Below are 9,019 nucleotides of genomic sequence, written 5' to 3' on the forward strand. Positions count from 1 at the left end.
GTTTAAAAAGAGCTAAATCCAAGTGCTGAAATGCTCCCATCAACAAGGTGACATTCTTTTCTGTGGGATCTACTTTCTTGTGTTTTAGTTTCTCTCTTTGCAGACTGTAATGGCAAAGACAATTAGAATAACTGCATTATGATATTGTGACACTGAGAAAACATCAGTGAAAAGTGACTGCCCCTTTCATAATAATTCCAGTGATTCCCAGCAGCCTAGATTGTGTCAAGTGGCTGTTCTTAAACCAGTTGTAGTGACTCAGATTGACTTGTCTCAACACCAAAGCCTCTTCTGAATTCAAGGAGTAGTTGAGGAAAGCTCCATGCAAAACAGATAGACTCCAAAGAGTGGAGAATTAGTTTAAGGAAAATCCAAATGTAATACCAAAAAAAAAAAAAAGGGAGGGGAAAATAGATACCAGACAGACAGAACTATGCTAACTAAATTTATCATTTCAATCTCTCACCTAATACAGTTTTTTAATTTCACGTTGAGGAAAACCTCTTCTCAGCAGAGGAAGAAAACTCAGTTCAAATCTTAAATTTGTAATGAACTGTATAAATATACCTCATAAACTGTTCAAAGACTTATCAAATTAGTAGCTTATCAAGGGAAGGAAAATAAAAGAATCATGAGGCATAATACTGGCAGTTCTTACTATTTCCAAGAATTATGGGAAAAATCATAAAGCCTTGAAAACATTCTATTTTGAACTCTTCAACAGCTACTGTTTTTAATATTGAACGTTTAAATACTCCTGTAGGGAAAAAAAAGGACTTTTTTGTTCCACTGAATAAGGCATGTCAGCTCTAATGTGATTCATAATTTTAAGTTATGTATCAGAATCTCCTGATCAGTTTTTAACAAAACACACATTTTTGGAGTCCATCTTCACCAGTCTTCAAAGAGTTTTCCATTACATTTATACTTCATACTGTCAAAAATTTACCCAAAACTTGAAAGCAAGATAACAAGATTATTGGATTTTTTAAAATTCAGTGCTGACTGAGTTTAATTTCCTATTGTCTGGTCTTTTTTTAGAATTGTGCAGGGATAGAAGTTAACTTGTAGACTTAAAAAAAACATAAAAATGGAAATAATTTTTATTTAATAGAAAAGATAACTCCAAAGATTGAAAAGATTTATGTCACTGTTGAACTTGAGTCATGTGTATTCTTCTATCATTGCCCCAAAATATCTAGCCTTTTCAAATGCTCTTTGGTTTTTACAACTTACTGGGTCTCTCTACTAAATTACATAAGCTTTTGACATATGCCCATTTTATATCTGCATGAGAGTCATGATGATTTTACGTTTCTGAAAATCATGGTTAAAAATAGTTTACTTTGACATTTACCTATCACTATTTTACAGATGTTCACTGACACCTTTACAATTTTATCAGTACTGTTTTTGTTTAATTTATTTTTAATCAATTGATAAATTATATTCTTTATAATTTTAAGAACAAAAGGAAAATAATATTTCAACAAGGTTTTCTTTGTTCCTCTTTAATATAACAGAGTTTTGGGTTCAACTTGGGACAGTTAGGCCAGGCACTTTAAAAGGCTGTGTGATTTCCTCACACTAGTGAAAACATAAAAATCAAATACTTTGTTGTCTTCAAGTTGTTGCAGTAACAAAGCAGTTAAAGCATTCATTCAAAATTTCTTCTGAAACACTTGAAGAAGGAGATATAGAAGGCTGTGTTAACACATTTGTATACTGGTTGTCTATATGTTTACTTCCATGTGTGTGAAAAAGCTGAATAGAAGAGCAAATACACCACCCGCACCTCCAGATAAGAGAAATTTTCATTTCCAAAAGAAAAACACTTACATTTGAGTGTGTATAAACAAAAGTTATCTTTAATTTTTAAATCCATATTATATAGTTGGTTTACTATATTCTATATTATTAACCTACTTGCCCTACCTGAGGAACTCTGTCCTTCCTACAGATAGCTCCCTTATCATAATGTTATTGTCCATTCATAAATAATGTGGTTATACAAAAATCCCTGTTGGAATTTTTGAGTGTTTTTAAAATTTTCTCTCTGTACTTAACCACTTATATTTTATCCTATTTCCTCTACAACTTTATTTCATATTAGACTGTCTTTATAAGATTTTTTTATATTTTGTTTGCATTATGTAGTATATTTGGGGAGAATTATATAATTTAATATATATTATATACAAACATATGTACCACAGATCATGTGGTAGTGACTCTTACAATCAAAATTATAAGGTTGAACCACATCATATATAAATGTAGAAAAATTTCAGATAAAAGTTTTTAGGAAATTGGTCAACCTGTCTGTTGAGTATCTTGATTATTAAGTTTAGTGCAATTTTTTTTTTATCTGCAGGATGCTTAAAACATCTTTGTTGAACTGAACCAAATGGAAACACAATATGGTATGAAGAAAAAATATTTTTCAAGTTCTTGTCCATAACATTAGCATATAGAGAGTATACTACTTGACTTGCTTTTATTTGTAACTATTATGTGATAAGGATAACTCAGATTTAAAAACATTTTTTGACTCTTTAAATAGCCTTATAAGTGTACAAAGAGGGACTAAATGTGTTACCTTTCAGGCTAGTACTCTGGAAGTTTTAAAGGTTTGCATTATTTTAATTACCTTCTAATAAATTTAAAGATAAGTTTATTCAATTGCTATTAGATGCTACTCCTTCCCAAATGAATCGTGGAACCAAAATTCATAGGTGAATTTTATAATTGAATTCAGCCTTTATTTCTTTTTACATTTTTTGAAAACATTTTCATCTTCTCTTCACTATTCTTTGTTCTCTCTCTCTCTCTCTCTTTTTTCTTTTTTGATTGCTGCTTGGAGTTTGTTTTCTATTTGGTACATGGCACAGGGTTATGAGGTGTCAGGAAGGCTCTTGTGTGGCTTGGATAGTAAAGAATGGGGTTCTCTCAACTTCCTTTTTGGTGTTTTGCTGTTTTAATATTAAAGATCCCAACTTTCTGTTGGCTGTAGCCTGCTTAGTCTTGGGTGGGGGGTGGGTAGGGAACAGGAGGGGGGCGGCTCTCAGGAGCCTAGTGCCTTGGAAGGAAGCCTGGCAGCTAGTGGCAGCCACTCAGGACGGGGGCCCGGAGCTGGTTTTGCCAGGCTGGCCGCCAGGCTGCTACTTCCCTGAGCCAGGTCACAGGTGATCCTGCTGGTGGAGGTCTGGGGCAATTCCGAGTGCTCTGGGGACTCCAACACTGTGGCCATGACTGGGAGAGTGGACTACCCGAAAAAGAAGCTAGCCCACCAGTGTCCCTGGTAGACGTTTGGAAGACCGGGAGGTGGCGGAGGATGGCTTCCCCAGGGTACTCCGCACTTCTGCAGCAGCGGTTACTGGTAGTTGAGCCCGGGCGGCGCCGGCAGCAGTGGTGGGTGGCCGTCAGTGAGCCACTGGAGGGCAAGGCTGCCATGATCTTAATGTTTAGGATAAAACTTAATGTTTAGCATATAGGAAATGGCTACTATATATTTTCAAGTACCTCTGAAATTAAAAAAAGCTAACTCACTTGAGATTATGCATAAACAGGGCATTAGGGCTCTATCTTGCCTTTCTCTTTTTTTATCAGGCTTGATTTGAAACAGTTCAACCTGGTAAGATGTGAATGGGTTAACTGAATGTGACCTGCATTGACCACCCCTAGAATTGAGATTTGAAGCATACTCTTTTATTATTGCTGGCTTACAGGCATGGATACAACTGTTAATTTATTAGCGCTTTGGTATGTCATAACTCAAAACAACTGTAGTCTAGGGAATCTCCTTAAACAAATACTCAAGAAAGGACTTTTCTATTTAGCAGAATTTGTATAACCGATATTAATGTGTAGACTAGGCAGTCAAACCGCAAACTTTGAATTTTTGCTTGTAATAACAATTTCATCTCTCATCCCGGGTTTCACTTTACTTTCTCGATTTGAGAAGTCATTTACTATCTTCAAAAGTTCCCTGTATGAGATTTATAGTAGAATGTAAGCTTCCCAAGAGACCACATTTGTACATGTGCTGCTCTAAAATTACCAGCACCTAGCACACCATCACATAAAGGCACTTGACATTTGAATGAGTATTTTCTTTTTAAGTAATTTAATAAATGAATGATAAATAAAGAAATAAGCATATGTTAGTCCAATTATTACAACTATGCTCTGGGCTTTGTAGCAGCAGCATTTCTTTTTTTTTTTTTAACATTTTTTATTGATTTATAATCATTTTACAGTAGCATTTCTAAAAGGATAAAAGATACCCTAAACATGCTTGTTCTATTTCACTAATTTGCCAAAAGTAAGTTCTGAATATATGTATAAAGAAAATGTTGATACAAGAGAAACAAGCAAGAGCTACGTAGAGTGCCAACATATTTTCCTATTTATCCCACAGATTTATCAAATAAGTCCAAGATGAATTATGCTTTTATTAAAAATTCATAGTATTAGCATATGTTTTTAAAACCTTAAAACCGTGGTGTCAGGTTTGCCTACTCACGTGGTCCCTGCTGGAAGAAATACCAGGTAGTTGCAAAATAGCTGGCTAAGGTAACCATTTTGGTTTTGACTGTAACTGATTCATTGAATACAAGAATAATGTTATAGATTCAGAGAGAAATGGGGTCTTCTAGAGGTTTTTCTTTTTTTTTTTAATGCATTTTCTGAAGTTTTGGATATTTGTTTTTAGAAGGTACTATTGATTAAATAAAATGTCCTTTATAAAATGAGAAAGTCTTGTTTCTATAATTTATATTTTGTTGTACTTCTGAGAATAATTTGGTATCAGATTTCTGTTATAAATCACCAATACTTTTTAAAATTGCAAGGCTAGTCTTTGTATTTATTATTCCAAATTCCCATTGTGATATACCCTCAGGCAGGCACATCATTTATTTGTGCATCGTCTGCATGACAAACAAAGAATGCTGGCTGTATAATATTTAGCCCTTACCAGTTTTTAAAATATAAAAATATTATAGTAATGATTTCATATACATGTATCTATATATAATTATATATGTTAAATATATTTCTATATTATTTATATAATGTATAATGACATATGTACTGGAATGTATTATGTTGCAAATCAAAGTACCTTTCTTATCATACATTATTTATGCAAAAAAAAGACTCCATATGAACAAAAAGAAATGTTACATGTTTAGTTGAATTCTAAAGCTTATTTTTTACTTTACAACATGTATTTTGCTTAATTAGGTTAAATGACCACATTTATTGTAGGTAGATTTAATGTAAAATAATATGACATTGAACATTAGATTTATGGGGCATTTTACACATTAACTTTAAGAGATCAAATAAGCCATAAAATAAAATACTACGTACTTTATTACTTAAGAAATTGACCAAGAAGAATGCAAATTGCTTATTGGTGTCAACTGCTGAACTGACAAAAAATTAAACAATATGAGTTAAAGAATGATTTCAGGCTATCTAAATATAAAAATTTAAGCTGGAAATAGAATGTAGGTTTTAAATATGTGATGTTGTGTCTACACAACACATTTTGGCAACTAATGTGTTGATACATAAGGCCACAGGCAGCAGTTATCTGACAGCTGGCTTTCCACATTTATCACATAGAAAATCTGCTGATCGTATTTCAGTTTTTCACCTGCACACGCAAACACAGGTATTGATTGTCATCCAAAGCAGCATCTTGGAAAAGATAGGTCACTGATTTCCCTCAAGGAAGGATTTCATTAAAATATTTCTTTTAAACTCCTACTTTTGGACTCTATTTTGACATAACTGTCCTATACAGTTTGAATCAAAAGTTCTGTTTTGATATTGTTAGAGTGCCAGCCTTAGTCGGACATACTAATGTAGTTCATACCTTTCTATGATTGAATAGGAGGGAAAAACATTCTGGAATGCAACAGAATTAGTAAAAGTAATATAGACGTGTAACTGGTGTACATACAATGTACTACTCATGAAATTATTAGTCTTTCAACAAATATCAGTAACAATATACATGTAAATTCAAGACAAACACAAAAAGTACTAAATAGCAATATAATTGCTACATAAAAATTGAATATGAAGAAATGTGAAATATAATGTGGATGTATATGGTTAATCAGCAAAAGAAAGGGTCATGTTTTTAGATTTAAGAGTTCAAGTTGGTCTAGGAGATGTGGCTTGAAGGTTTGTAATAGTGGAGAAATTGAGTTGAATCTGGAGGAAATGGTGGTTTGGTTGGTTAGAGAATAGAAGGATGCTATCTCAGAAGACTAGAAAAATATTGCAACAATCGATGAGCTCTTGGGCACGTGTGCTTGTGCACATACTTAGGGAAGCATGATGATCTATAGGAATGAGGCAAGACCTCCTTTTTCCTGGCTGCAAATAATGGACAAAACTCAGGTGTCAGTAAGAACTTCGCTGCATCTAAGTCTAAGTAAATAGAACATGTTTTATATTTTAATTCAAGGTTGTGAAGAAGACAGATGTTCCAAATGTTTTGAGTATCTGGAGGATAGATTCAGTCCTCTAGGCAATTTTTAGTACAGTTTGTGTGATTCTTAAACATATATTCAGTAATAAGAAATGGGAAAAAGAAAGATGTGATAGCAAGATGTTACCCAGAGTACAAGACTACCCTGGTGTTCTTTTTTCCTCCTTTCCTTCCTGGTCAATAGCTGAGGATATGCAGTGAAAAGGGTAACTGCTTTTATAATCTGACCAGAGATATAGTTAAGTCTGATTGTTCAGACACTTTCTCCATTTTGTAAAAATGACACATTCGTTCTATTGACCAAAGACTAGGATTTTATTATCTGAATTACATTTATAAATATTTAAAAATACGTACATAAAAATTTCTGCTGTAAATTCAACTTTCATCTCAGTAATCTAGGATTTCACCTGAGAGAAATACTTGGTGTATCAACGTGGCTGTTTGTATATGGGATTTTCTTGGATGTTTTGGGCCTGAAGTTCATTAGATGGGAAACGTTACTCTACTAGCCAAAACAGACTGACCCACAAGGCACGAACATCTGGGTTCAGAGCCAAAGGGTATGAAGTTGCTCAGAGAGGAATGGAAGAAGTAAAAAAGCAAAAGGGGTAATAGTGGGAAGCCTATTAGAACCTGGACAAGACAACTGCTCTTAGGTAAATGATTTTATTTGTCATTCAGAGAAGCCTCCTTAAATCCTTGTATGACTAGGGTGGGATTGAACATTGAATGCAAAAGGAAATCTACAGTCAAAACATATGGAAATTCATCCTTAACAAAATGAATACCAGTCAGATAAATGAGCAACTGGAACAGGTAAAACTGTTTTTTCTACAAATTGAGCATTTTGACAATTTGGATCAAAATAGTCAGTTTGATATGACAAGAAATAAATACAGAGTTATATAAAATGGTAGTGAATCCTTGTTAGAACTGATCAAAGTTCAGAGCAGAATAATTATTCTTATCTGGCCAGTAAGTGAAAAGAAAAACTGATGATGATCTAAAATTATCTTATTTAAAAAAATGTTTAAAGTCACGTAATTACTCAAATTTGAATTTATTTAGATTCAGAGCGAAAACTACTGCATAGTTTTATTTTATTAAAATAGATTTTAAAAGACATGAAAAGTAATTTGTTAGAAATTTAAAATCCTCACTGAAAAGATAATTTTAAAAAAATCTATGATACTATGGTATGGTAAGACTATTAAATGTATTTTTTTATCATGGCCTCACCTTAATTATGGTAAAGCTTTTTCATTTTTGGAATGATTAAATCATAATTTTAAAGATGGCTTATTATAATTTACAAGGGGGGCAGAGTGTGAAACAAATGAGACAAAACTAGAAAGGAAAATGAGATCTGTGAAGATGATTATGAAGGGAGATACAGCTTAACACTGGAAATATGATACATTGCCAGATAAAGAATAAGTCCTCTGAAAAATAGGAAAAATAAAAATATAGTTCAGATTTATATATATCAAATATGTATACATATTATATATGATTAAGAAAAAGAAGTGTATGTAAGAAATTGTCCTATAAAAAACAGATTCAAAATCAGAGTCATCATTTTGATACTTTCTCCCTTTTTTACGTTACTCACGTTATAAATTTTGTAACTTGAGAATTAGATTATATAAGAATGGTTAGTTTAAATTGATTGGATGTTTGAGGTTCATTATTGTGTCTGGGAAGTCATCTGATTAGAAAAATATATAAAGCTACCCCACATAATCTACAGGGCTCTCATGTTTTTGTTTTTTCTGTCTTTTCATGCAGAATAATTTCTGAACACTGCAGCACGAGCTGTGTCTTTCCTAGTTACCAAAGTAAATAAAGCACATTGGATTCCTAGGACTGTGATGGAGAATGAGGTGGAATGAGGATTGGAATTCAACTGAGGATTTTTAAAACCCAAAGAATAGATAATGTTCCCATTTAAACAAGCTTTGGATTTTAATTGATTTGGGGATAAGGACACAGACTCTTCTGTTTGCTGTTCCATGTCTTTAAATAGTCTCGTGGGAGGAAACCATCAAAGTGTATTCTGTAAATGAGGAATTAACAAGGCAAAACTAAAGACACTTAGGTTTGCATCATAAATTGTGGCTATTGACTAAATTGTCTAGAGAAAGCCTTCTGATTATGTAAAAATTTAACCTTTTCCATTTCCCAATTGGAACTGTTGGCTCAGCTTTGTCAACAAATCTAATGCCAATCAAATGAAGTGCAACTTCAGTTAAAAAATGAATATTATGACAGAAACTTCTCATGTATATAAAAATTTAGAATCCCATATGAATGAGAATTCAAGCTAAAATAAATCTGAGTATTTATGTCAACTTTGTCCACACAGAAGTATACTTATTCTATGTAGAAATAAAGTGATTATGGAAAATTATACCACTTTGGAGACCTAAGAGTTTGAATTTTGGAAAAAAAATACTTGTGAAGCTGAATTGCTTCATGGGATGTCACTTTTTAAAAAGCATCAAG

The 9,019-nt window shown here is 32.9% G+C and overlaps 1 pseudogene; it reads right to left on the minus strand.

Annotated features, from left to right (window-relative positions):
• Positions 1-3,113: 3,113 nt before the first annotated feature.
• LOC102531458 (pancreatic progenitor cell differentiation and proliferation factor pseudogene) lies at positions 3,114-3,453 on the minus strand (annotated as a pseudogene).
• Positions 3,454-9,019: the final 5,566 nt, after the last annotated feature.

This window comes from Vicugna pacos, chromosome 2, assembly GCF_048564905.1.
Source record: "Vicugna pacos chromosome 2, VicPac4, whole genome shotgun sequence".
Taxonomy (NCBI): domain Eukaryota; kingdom Metazoa; phylum Chordata; class Mammalia; order Artiodactyla; family Camelidae; genus Vicugna; species Vicugna pacos.